The 12,402-nt window shown below is 52.3% G+C and overlaps 1 protein-coding gene across 2 annotated transcripts in view; it reads left to right on the top strand.

Annotated features, from left to right (window-relative positions):
* Positions 1–386: 386 nt before the first annotated feature.
* The window catches only part of C2H16orf74 (chromosome 2 C16orf74 homolog), a 42,533-nt gene continuing 30,517 nt past the window's right edge, over positions 387–12,402 (top strand). The window contains exon 1 of one of the 2 annotated variants that reach the window (XM_030819678.1): positions 387–587. The gene's annotated coding sequence lies outside the window, so the exon portion shown is untranslated. Of the gene's footprint in view, positions 588–1,327; positions 1,390–12,402 lie in introns of those variants that run through there. The other variant, XM_030819687.1, reaches the window with a different exon arrangement.

Raw genomic sequence — 12,402 nt, 5'->3', positions numbered from 1 at the left:
ACGGCGAGATGGGGCGGGGGGTGTTCTCGCCTCCCCTGTTCGCATCCGGGCGGCGAGCTTCACTGAACCCGGGCCCCCCAGTATGGGAGGAACCCTGGTGCCCTTTTTCAGCACCCAGGGCTGGGGTGCAGGGCCGCAGGGAGCCCGGCACCCAGCCCCAGAAGAGGGGCGCACGGTGGGGAGCCCTACGGGCCGCGGCCCAAACTTTCCCCGGGACCGCCCAGGGCCTGGAGGGAGGAAACAGGCAAGCAGCGAGGGGTCCGGACCGCCGCCTAGGGCGGCGGGCGGGTCCTGGCACGCTCCCCAGGGAGGCGACGGGCGGGCCCGCTCCGCCCCGCGCCTGGCCGGTGCAATCCTGGCGCCCGCGGCCCGGCGGCTGCCGTCAGCACCGCCCTCTAGGAGCGGGGCGGGACCGCGGGAGGCGCGCGGCTGCCCGAGCGCCAGCCGGGCCATGACCCCCGCTGCTCTGTCTTGCAGGCTTGTAGCCGCGGCCCCCCGAGCCCGACCGCCGCCGCCACCACCAGCGCCCGGGCGGGCCTCGCGCGCCTCGGGCGCGGCTCCGCAGTGAGCCCACCAAGAAGGAAGCGGTGAGTGCCCCGCGCCTCGTGCCCGCCGCCCCTTCCCCGGGACGCCCGCCTTCCCCGAGCAACGCGGCCCCGGCCGGGCGGCGTCCACGCCTCGCAAGCCGCAGCCGCTGCAGGGGCGTGGCCCGGGGGGCGGTGGGGGACCAACGCGGGCCCGGGCGTCCCCCCAACTTCTTGCAGACTTTGCTGCGGAGACACAGGCTTTGGGAAACTTGGCCCGGCTCTGGCCGCGCTGCAACTTGCACCGGCGGTGGGGGTGTGTCCCCGCGCGGAAGCCTCTGGCCCCTCACTCACCACAGGCCACCCCGCGCCGTCACGAGTTCCTTGGGAATGGACCAGAACGCCATTCCTGAGAGCTGGAAGGGAGCCCGGCGGGGGGCGGGGGCAGGAGGCCTCCCGAGGAACCATTTCCCTTCTATCGAGTATTTCCAAATCTATTATTTATGAACCGCCTCACTTAGGGGCCCCCCTGCGCTCCCAGGGCATCAAAGCAGGTTTGCAACCGCAAAGGGCGACCCGTGTGGACGCACGCGCGCCTTCTCCTGGCTGGCTGCGCTCGAGCGGAACTAGGGGAGGCCTCAGTAAAAAGGGGCACCCGCAGCTCCCCTCAGGGATAGGCGGAGGGCGGGGTCCGAGGGCGGCTGGGACTTCTCTCAGACCGCCTCTGGCTGCGGGGCCCAGATGGAATTAAGGAAAAATCTGTGCAGGTTGGACAGGCTTTGGAGCCCGGAGGAAGGGAAGGCTGCGAGGCAAAGGCACTTCTGAGGTAGTGCAGTTCTTGGGGATCGAACGCCTCAATGTACAGGTGAGGAAACTGAGGCTCTGAGAGGCATACCCTGAGTCACAGACCCTGGCGTTTCCTGCCTAGACCGCACCCACCCAACGCTGTCAGGAGGCCCCTGTCCTGGGCTGGGTTAACTCCAAAAAGCACCCTCACCTGTGCAGGCCACGCCCTCCTTGGGTTCTGCGCCCCCACCGCTGGGGACCCGGTCCTGTGGATGGGAGAAGGCCATGTATTTATGGAAACGCTTAATCCCTCGCCAGCCCCAAGGAGGCTGAAAGCTCACCACCTAATCTCCTCTCCCCGGAAGCGCCTTCCCATGCCGGTGGGGTGCACCCCAGACCCACGTAGAGTGTATTTTCCCAGCCCAAGGTGCAGGTTACCTCTGGAGACTTGAAATGGGAGCGTCCCGTCAGTGGACACTGAAGAGAACAGTGATAGTTCATGCTTGCGGAGCGCTCCTCGTACACCAGACCCTGCGTTTTCTGTTTTAATCCCCTGACCAACTCTCCAACGAAATACTGTCAGCCTCATTTTAAAGATGAGGAAACAGGGCTGGGCACAGTGGCTCACGCCTGTAGTTGCAATACTTTGGGAGGCCAAAGCAGGAGGAGTGCCTGAGGCCAGGAGTTGGAGACCAGCCTGGGTAACATAGTGAGTCCCCCCAGCTACAAAACATTTTTTAATTAGCTGGGTGTGGTGCACACCTGTAGTCCCAGCTACTTAGGAGGCTGAGACAGGAGGTTTCCTTAAGCCCAATAAGTTGAGGCTACAGTGAGCTATGATCACACCACTGCATTCCAGCCTGGGCAACAAAGGGAGACCCTGTCTCTTAAAACAACAACAACAACAACAACAAAAACCCAAAAAATTAAAAAATAAAAATGAGGAAACAGAAGCTTGTAAAGGCAAAGTCACTGACACAAGATTACGTGGCTGGAAAATGGCAAGGCCAGGCCTGGAACCCTGAGCCGTGGTACTGAATTGCTCTTACCTACAGTGGAAGCCAGGCTAGGCCTCTGGGCCTGCTAAGTATAATCCCCCATCGTTAAAAAGATCAGTAAGTGATGATGGGGCCGAGGCACAGTGGCTCACACCTGTGATCCCAGTGCTTTGGGAGGGTGAGGCAAGAGCATCACCTGAGGCCAGGAGTTTGAGACCAACCTGAGCAACATAGTGAGACTCCTTTCTCTAAAAAAAAAAAAAAAAAAAAAGAAAAGAAAAGGATTAGTAAGAGATCGTAAACCAAAAAAAAAAAAAAATCAAAGCCTCCCAGTCATCTGAATGGACCACTCCCCTTGGCTAAGGGCATTCCAAAGTTAACCTGAAAAGCTAGTTCAGGCCATGATGGGAAGTGGGGTCAGACATGCCTCATTATACTCTCTTGCCTTTTGAAATTCAGAGCCAGCTGACTAGCATTAACATAAGTGCAGACCTTTAGACTAATAGGACAGTCCCTTTAAGTCTGATAAGAAACATGTACAATCTATTCTCTCTCAAGCCAAACCCCCTTTCGTAACCCAGACATTCCTTTCTATTGATTCCAGGTCTTTAGATAATAACTCTTGGGTTTTTTTGTTGTTTTTTGTTGAGACAGAGTCTTGCTCTGTCGCCCAGGCTGGAGTGCAGTGGCGTGATCTTGGCTCACTGCAACCTCCACCTCCCAGGCTCAAGTGTTTCTCCTCCCTCAGCCTCCTGAGTAGCTGGAATAACAGGTGTGTGCCACCATGCCCAGCTAATTTTTGTATTTTTAGTAGAGATGGGGTTTTACCCTGTTGGTCAGGCTGGCCTCAAACTCCTGACCTCATCGTGATCCACCCACGTCAGCCTCCCAAAGTGCTGGGATTACAGGCATGAGCCACTTCCTCGCCCAGCCCAGATAATAAATAACTCTCTCAACCATTTGCCAATCGGAAAATCTTTGAATCCTACGACCCAAAAGCCATGTCTCCCCATCCCACCTACTTACCCCTTCAGTTGTCCCACCTTTCCAGATGAAGCCAATGTGTGTGTGTGTGTGTGTGTGTGTGTATATATATATATGTGTATATATATATGCATTCATGTATATGTATATATATACATATATATATGCATATTTTTTTTTTTGAGTTGGAGTCTCGCTCTGTCACCCAGGCTGGAGTGCAGTGGCGCAATCCCAGCTCACTGCAACTTCCACCTCCCGGGTTCAAGCAATTCTCTACCTCAACCTCCTGAGCAGCTGGGATTACAGGCGCCTGCACCAGACCCGGCTAATTTTTTTGTATTTTTAGTAGAGACGGAGTTTCACCAAGTTGGCCAGGCTGGTCTTGAACTGCTGACCTCGTGATCTACCTGCCTCAGCCTCCCAAAGTGCTGGGATTACAGGCATGAGTCCTTGCGCCCGGCTGGAGCCAATGTATATCTTATATGTACTGATTGATTCCTTGTGTCTTCCTAATGTATAAAACCAAGTTGTAGCCCAACTACCTTGGGCACATATTCTCTGGGTCTCCTGAGGCCATTGGTTACTCATATTTGACTCAGAATAAATCTCTTCAAATATTTTACAGTTTGATACTTTTTGTGGGCAAGATGATATGCCCATTGTAATAAGTGTACATCAAAAGTGTGCGCCAGGTCAAGAAACAGACTTCCAGCCCCCCAGGACACCCCCAGCAATCCCTTCATGCTCCTGCTGGCCATGGTTACCCTATGGGTAGCCGTTAACCTGCCTTCTAACAGCAGACCCCTTTTATTTATTTTGAGACAGGATCTCCCTCTGTTGCCCAGGCTGGAGTGCAGTGGCATGATCATGGCTCACTGCAGCCTCAACCTCCTGGGCTCAGGTGATCCTCCCAACTCAGCCCCCCAAGTAGTTGGGACCACAGGTGTGTGCCACCATACCCAGCTAGTTTTTGTGTTTTTCTGTGGAGACAGGATTTCACCATGTTGCTCTGGCTGGTCTCAAAGCCCTCTTATTTTTTGATAAATGTTTTTATTGATGTATAATGTACAGAAAGGTGCTCGAATCCTAAGGTGTTCAGCTCTATTATTTCGCGGTGGCCCAGAGTCGGCAGTGGGCAAGTATTTTGCTGTAAGTCACATGGCTCATCTGTGGGAGGCCAAGCAGGTGGGGATTTCGGTGGGCCTCCTGCCCCCACCCCATCCTGTTTCGCTTCCTGCTGGTGAAGGCTTCCTGTGGGCCAGGTGGAGGTCCTGGCCATTCGGAGAGGGGCTCACTGTCCCTGCAGGACCGTGGGTAAGCTGAAGGCAGCCCTCCCTTTTGCACGCTGTGGACCGGGATGAAAGCACATGAATGCTTGCAGTATCGCTTCCCAACCCAGTTCCTTTGGCTGGAATTGCAGGAATTCTAATCCTGCTGCAGAAAGAAAGTGGCTTTCCTAAAGAAGGAATAAAAGCACCATGCGTGTTGTGAGCCTGCTGGGAGCCCTGCTTGCCCGCACTCTCTTCCCGGCTTGCAGCGTGACCAGGCCCAGAAAGCTGAAGGGGCTTACCCAGCCTCACCGACCACCCTGCCCCACTGGGATTGGAGCCCACTCACCTGGCAAACAGTCACATTCTTCAGCTGTGACTCTTCTTCAGCCCTGCCCTCTTCTGGGTCCTCCCAGGAGGTCTTTGTTAGGCAAGCAGGGCAAGGTGCCACCGTGACTCAGGACCTCCATGGGGTTACTCTGATTTCATCTGGTGGGTGGCTCCGCAGGAACCAGTTCATTCACTTTTGCTGTCTGGTTCTCCAGGTCCCCATCTGGGACAGCCAGATGTTAGAAATCAAATGACCTTGAATAGGGTGGTCAGATTCAGCAGATAAACACAAGGATAACTAAGTTATCTAGCTGAGTTTTTGTTGTTTTTGTTTGTTTGTTTGAGGCGGAGTCTCACTCTGCCGCCCAGGCTTGAGTGCAGTGGCGCAGTCTCCACTAGCTGCAGCCTCTGTCTCCCAAGTTCAAGCAATTTTCCTGCCTCAGCCTCCCTAGTAGCTGGGATTACAGGCACCCTCTGCCACGCCCGGTTAATTTTTGTATTGTTAGTAGAGACGGGCTTTCACCATGTTGGCCAGGCTGGTCTTGAACTCCCAGCCTCAAGTGATCTGCCCGCCGCCTCATCCTCCCAAAGTGCTGGGATGACAGGAATGAGCCACCGCACCCAGCCCCAACTAAGTTTAACTGCAGATAAACAATGAATAGTTTTTATGAGTGTGTCTCATGCAATAACTGGGCATCCTGTATTTTACCTGGGCATCTCTCTCTGACCACTTCCAGCTCTAGATTTGTATGAGTCTCTCCAGGATGGGTTTATCTCATAGCCTAGAGCTGAACGTCTGTGATCCACAGAAGTAGTAACTGAAGGGAATCGGCAAACATCGGAGCCCGCTTTGAAGAGCAGGGTCCCTCCAGCCAGCGGGAGATTCTGTCCCTCTTAGTCACTGCTACGTCTTGGTTGCTTTTGACTTTATGAAAGAACACATCATTTTGCTTTTCTGTTTGCACTGAAAATCTGTAGAGGGTGAGCTGACAAGCAGTCATGTTGTGAGCTGGTAATTTGTGGCACCTGCCTTCAAGGCTGTTGCAAAAACAAACGCAGCCAACGTGGAAGTGGGACCTGTCCCTGGAGATGCTCTTGGTCTTAGAGAAGCTGTGTGGCATGACGTTGACATCTGATGTCCTTCTGTCTTGCCGCCCCTCAGGAGGCGGTGGACCTCTGCCAAGGAAGTCAGTTTTTATAATTGCCCATCCTTGTCACCAGAGAGAATCCCATGACCATTTGGCGACAGGGAGATTTTTTTTTTTTTTTTTTTGAGACAGAGTTTCATCTTGTTGCCCAGGCTGGAGTGCAGTGGTGCAATCTCAGCTCACCACAACCTCCAACTCCCAGGTTCTAGCGATTCTCCTGCCTCAGCCTCCCAAGTAGCTGAGATTAGAGGCATGCGCCACCGTGCCTGGCTAATTTTGTATTTTTAGTAGAGATGGAGTTTCTGCATGTTGGTCAGGCTGGTCTTGAACTCCCAACCTCAGGTGATCCGCCTGCCTTGGCCTCCCAAAGTGATGGTATTACAGGCGTAAGCCACCGCACCTGGCTGACGGGGAGATTTTTTGTTTTGTTTTTTTTTTTTTGAGATGGAGTCTCGCTCTGTCGCCCAGGCTGGAGTGCAGCAGTGCCATCTCAGCTCACTGCAAGCTCCGCCTCGTGGGTTCACACCATTCTCCTGCCTCAGCCTCCCAAGTAGCTGAGAGTACAGGCGACCGCCCCCACGCCCGACTAATTTTTTGTATTTTTAGTAGAGACAGGGTTTCACTGTGTTAGCCAGGATGGTCCCGATCTCCTGACCTCATGATCCGCCTGCCTTGGCCTCCCAAAGTGCTGGGATTTCAGGCGTGAGCCACCGTGCCTGGCTGCTGACGGGGAGATTTTTATGCCTGGGTGCAAGAAAGAACCTGTTCTTCTTCAAGCTGTTGTGCAAATAATTAACAATCTGATATTTCAAAGGGAGCATAAACAGAGCCCAATTCAATATGAAAAGGAAGTTTTTCACACCCCTGCAAATGTGTGAAAAAGATAGAACATTTATACCTAAACTAGCAGTTCTTTTGGGCCCAACTGCTCCCATACCATCATGCCAAGCTAAGGGTATCCTCGCCTTAAATCTTTTTTTCTCCCATTAAATCTTTTCTTTTCTTTTCTTTTTTTTTTTTTTTTTGAGACGGAGTTTTGCTCTTGTTGCCCAGGCTGGAGTGCAATGGCGCAATCTCGGCTCACCACAACCTCTGTCTCCCAGGTTCAAGCGATTCTCCTGCCTCAGCCTCCTGCCTCAGCTGGGATTATAGGCATGCACCACCACACCCGGCTAATTTTGTATTTTTTTTTCTTTTGAGACAGAGTCTCTCTCTGTTGCTCAGGCTGGAATGCAGTGGTGCGATCTCAACTCACTGCAAGCTCTCCGCCCCCCGGGTTCTCACCATTCTTCTGCCTCAGCCTCCCAAGTAGCTGAGACTATAGGTGCCCACCACCATGCCTGGCTAATTTTTTTGTATTTTTAGTAGAGTTGGGGTTTCACCATGTTAGCCAGGATTGTCTCGATCTCCTGACCTCGTGATCCGCCTGCCTCGGCCTCCCAAAGTGCTGGGATTACAGGCTTGAGCCACTGCGTCCGGCCTTAAATCTTTATTTTCTAGTTACAAAGATACGTGTGTTTGTTTGTAACAAACTCAAACAATCTATAACTCTGGTGTGTGGAATAGGACACTGCAACCCAGTGCAGTGATGTGGGCTTCGCGTTAGTGTCTGGCAGCCCAGAGCTGTAGCTTGCTAGCCCTGGGTGCTGGGAGTCCCTGGACAGCTGTGAGCCCCAGCTCCTCATTTATAAAACAGGATGGTGGTAATGTTTATCTCTTAGGGCATTGTTAGGGTTCAGTGGCATAGTTTTTATAGCAAACTTGGCCCAGAATGTGGCACATTGAAAACAGCTGGATATCTATCAGCTGATATTGTCATGATGATGATGATAAAGTTTAAGGTAACAGTGGCTCCTCCCCATGTTTAGACAACTGTATGGCTTCTATTCAGACAGATGTAGAATCAAAGCTGTAACTCCTCCTTGTCAGACATTTCAACTCATCTAAGGGGCCTCTCCCACGTAAGCATCTGTGGTCTCTGCAGGGGGCTGGCCCCGGATCTCAAAGGGAGTGGACAGGGCTCTCCACACTCCCACATAAATTCACCCCCAACACAACAGGCCACACTGTGGAATTGGGGCCACATAGTGGGGGTGCCCTGGTGGTACCTAGCAGCAATCACACTGATGACAATGATGGTGAAGGTGGCAGCAACAATGATGACAGTGACAAGGATGACAACAGTAGTGAGGTGACACCTGTCTTAGTCCATTTGTGTTGCTACAAGGGAATAACCAAGGCTGGATAATTTATAAAGAAAAGAGGTTCGTGCCGGGCACCGTGGCTTACGCCTGTAATCCCAGCACTTTGGGAGGCTGAGGCAGGCGGATCACCTGAGGTCGGGAGTTTGAGACTAGCCTGATTAACATGGAGAAACCCCATCTCTCCTAAAAATAGAAAATTATCCGGGCATGGTGGCGGATGCCTGTAATCCCAGCTACTCGGGAGGCTGAGGCAGGAGAATCGCTTGAACCCAGGAGGCGGAGATTGCAGTGAGCCGAGATCGCACCATTGCACTCCAGCCTGGGCAAAAACAGTGAAACTGTGTCTCCAACAAACAAAAAAATTTGGCTCACAGTTCTGCATGCTGGACAGGAAACATGGCACCAGGATGGTGAGGGCCTCAGGCTGCTTCCACTCAAGGCGGAAGGTGAAGGGGAGCTACAGAGATCATGTGGTGAGAGGGTGGCAGCAAGTGGGAAGCAGGGAAGGTGCCAGGCTCTTTTATTTTTTCTGAGACGGAGTCTCGCTCTGTCACCCAGGATGGAGTGCAGTGGCATGATCTCGGCTCACTGCAACCTCTGGCTCCCAGGTTCAAGCGATTCTCATTCCTTAACCTCCTGAGTGACTGGGATTACAGACATGCACCATCATAGCCAGCTAATTTTTGTATTTTTAGTAGAGATGGGGTTTTCCATGTTGGCCAGACTGGTCTCCAACTCCTGACCTCAAGTGATCCACCCACCTCAGCCTCCCACAGTGCTGGGATTACAGGCATGAGCCACCATGCCCGGCCACCAGGCTTCTTTTTAACAACCAGCTCTTGCAGGAACCAATAGGGAGCAAACGCATTCATTACTGTGAGGACGGCACCAAGCAAGCTGTTCATGAGGGATCGCTCCATGACCCAGACACCTCCCATGTGGCCCAGTGCTCAGATTCAAATTTCAACATGAGGTTTGGAAGGGACAAATATCCAAACTATATCAATAAGAATGATGAGAACAGTGATGATGATGAAGATGATGGTGATAACTCTGTCACAGTCCCTGTCCTGGAGGCTGGTGGCTCAATGCCTGTTTGGCAGAGGAGGACACAGAGCCTGGGGGACCGAGCCCCAGCACCTCAGACTTGGGAGATGACTTGCGTGAGGTGACACAGCTCCTCTAGACGCCCGATTCTTTCTTGTCCCCTCAGCCAGTCCTGTGCCCACTGCCTTCGTGCTGTCTTTGAAGGGAGGCAGAAGCAGGATGACAACGAGGGCAACTGCAGGGACACTGTGGGAGCTGAGAAAACTTGCCGTGTGAAAACTCTCCATGTGGGAGTTCCACACACCCCACATCGAATTGTCGTGTGTGGACGTGACCACCCTCGATGCTGCACCTGCCTGACCCTCACTGCATCCTGCCCCCAGTGTCACCTGAATCCCAGCTGGAGCCGCTCCTGGTCCCCCATCCTCTGGTTTACTTCTTCCCTCCTTCCCTCCCTGCCTTCCTTCCTTCCCCCTGTGTGATTTGAGGTAGGGGTCTTTCAAGTTGCAAGACAGCTTTTCAGACAAAACCTGTCAGTTCCAGACACCTCTTCTGGGAGGTGGTGCTGCCTGGCACGGCGTAATACAGATCCTTTGCTCGGCCAGAGCCTGGCCCCAGGAACGCATCTCCACCAAATCGTAGAAGCTACTAGGAGGAAAATGGGATCCGACGCACATGCTGCCGCCGGCTTCCCGCCCTGGGAGACCATGGTGGGGAGCCCAGGCATTGCGCAGACTCTCATTGAGCTGCCCTGTCTCTTCTGGATATTGCCTTTCTTTCCTTTTTAAGCCTTTTTCTTGAAGCAGTTTCAAAGTTAAAGAAGAGTTGTGAGAATATGAAGAGGCCCTGCAAATATCCTTCGCCAGAAATGAACATTTACCTACATGCGCGTCCTCATCTCTCCCTGCACACGTATTTGTGCATATCATTATGTTCCTGCTGAACAATCTGAGAGTTAAGTTACGGAAATGATGATTCTTGAGCCCAGACATGTCAGTATATATAGTGTATATTTTCTTTCTTTCTTTCTTTTTTTTTTTTTTTTTTTTTTGTTTGTTTCTTTGAGGGTCTCCCTCTCTCGCCCAGGCTGGAGTGCGGTGCCACCATCTCCACTCACTGAAACCTCCGCCTCCCAGGTAGCTGGGATTACAGACGCCCACCACCATGCCTGGATTATTTTATTTTATTTTTATTTTATTTTATTTTATTTTATTTTGCTTTATTTTTTGAAATAGAGTCTCGCTCTGTCCCCCAGGCTGGAGTGCAGTGGCATGATCTCGGCTCACTGCAAGCTCCGCCTCCCAGGTTCACGCCATTCTCCTGCCTCAGCCTCCCTAGTAGCTGGGCCCGCCACCACACCTGGCTAATTTTTTAGATTTTTAGTAGAGATGGGGTTTCACCGTGTTAGCCAGGATGGTCTCGATCTCCTGACCTCGTGATCCACCCACCTCAGCCTCCCCACGTGCTGGGATTACAGGCATGGGCCACTGTGCCCGGCCACGCCTGGATAATTTTTTGTATTTTTGGTAGAGAGATGGGGTTTCACCATGTTGGCCAGGCTGGTCTTGAACTCCTGACCTCAGGTGATCTGCCCACCTCAGCCTCCCAAAGTGCTAACGATTACAAGGTGTGAGCCACCATGCCTGGCCGTCAGTGTATATTTTCTAAGAGCAAGGACCATTTCTTTTTTTTTTTTGAGACAAAGTCTTGCTCTTGTCGCCCCGGCTGGAGTGCAATGGAGTGATCTTGGCTCCCTGCAACCTCTGCTTCCTGGGTTCAAGCGATTCTCCTGCCTCAGCCTCCCGAGTAGCTGGGATTACCGGTGCCTGCCACCATGCCTGGCTAATTTTTGTATTTTTAGTAGAGACGGGCGTTTCACCATGTTGGCCAGGCTGGTCTCGAACTCCTGACCTCAGGCAATCCACCCGCCTTGGCCTCCCTAAGTGCTGGGATTAGAGGCATGAGCCACTGCCGAGCAAGGACCATTTCTTACAGAACACAGTAAAATAATCAGAATCGGAGAACTTAATTTTGATCCCAGACTGTCACCTAAAATACAGTTGTTTCTCTTTTGACCGTTTTATTACTTCTTTTCTTTTCTTTTTCTTTTTTTGAGACAGGGTCTTGCTCTGTCTCCCAGGTAGTGCAGTGGCACAATCACAGCTCACTGTAGCCTCCACTTCAAGGAGGCTCAAGCGATCCTCCTACCTCAGCCTCCTGAGTAGCTGGGATTACAGGCATGCACCACCATGAGTGGTTAAATTTTGTATTTTTTTGTAGAGATGGGGTTTCGCCATGTTGCCCAGGGTGGTCATTACTTTTCAAACAAACACACCAGTATGTCATGCTCTCCTATCTCCCAGTCTCAACAGTAAACAGCATCCCGCTGCTCTCATGGTGGCGCCTCCCTGTGCCCCACAGCATTTTGTTGTTGTTGTTTTACTGGAGTATTTTACAGCAAATTCCACACATCATTCCATCTGTGAGAACTTCCGTACAGATCACTGGTTTTCAAACCCTGGGTTGAGATGTGTCAAAATCCGCCAGGTGGGCTGTGATCAATGCTGAACAAAGACAGGATAAAAGGGAATAGATGATAAAATCCGAGTACATTGTGCAGGGCCGGTCTGCACTTGGTTGGGATGTTGAGTCTGTCTTACCAGCAGCCACAGTCCAGGGAGGTTTGGGAAGCCTGGCCAGCAGAGGCCCTGGGGCTCTGTGCAGCTTTCCCTCTGGCTTATTTGTGGTTGATCCTGACGTCAGGGCTGCAGGACCCCTTGGCAAGGCTGGCGGCAGGAGAGCCAGCATGGGCACAATTGATGAGGGATGGAGATGAGGTCTGCTCCACCCTCCCCTGTTCCTGGAAGCTCTGTCCCCTGGGGACTCCCAGACTTCCCAGGTCTGCCTGGTCACTAAAAGCATGGGCTCCAGAGTCCAAATTTCTGGCTTCAAATCCCTGCCCTGTCACTTGCTACCCAGATGACCTTAGGCAAGTTAACTAATTTCTCTGTGCCTCTGTTTCCTGTGAGATGGGGACAGGAACGGTCCCAACTTCATGGGGTTATTGTGAGGATTCACTAACGATGAATACACATAAAGGGCTCTGAACAGTG

This window comes from Nomascus leucogenys, chromosome 2, assembly GCF_006542625.1.
Source record: "Nomascus leucogenys isolate Asia chromosome 2, Asia_NLE_v1, whole genome shotgun sequence".
Classification (NCBI taxonomy): Eukaryota; Metazoa; Chordata; class Mammalia; order Primates; family Hylobatidae; genus Nomascus; species Nomascus leucogenys.
This window is presented reverse-complemented; position numbering and strand designations above follow the sequence as displayed.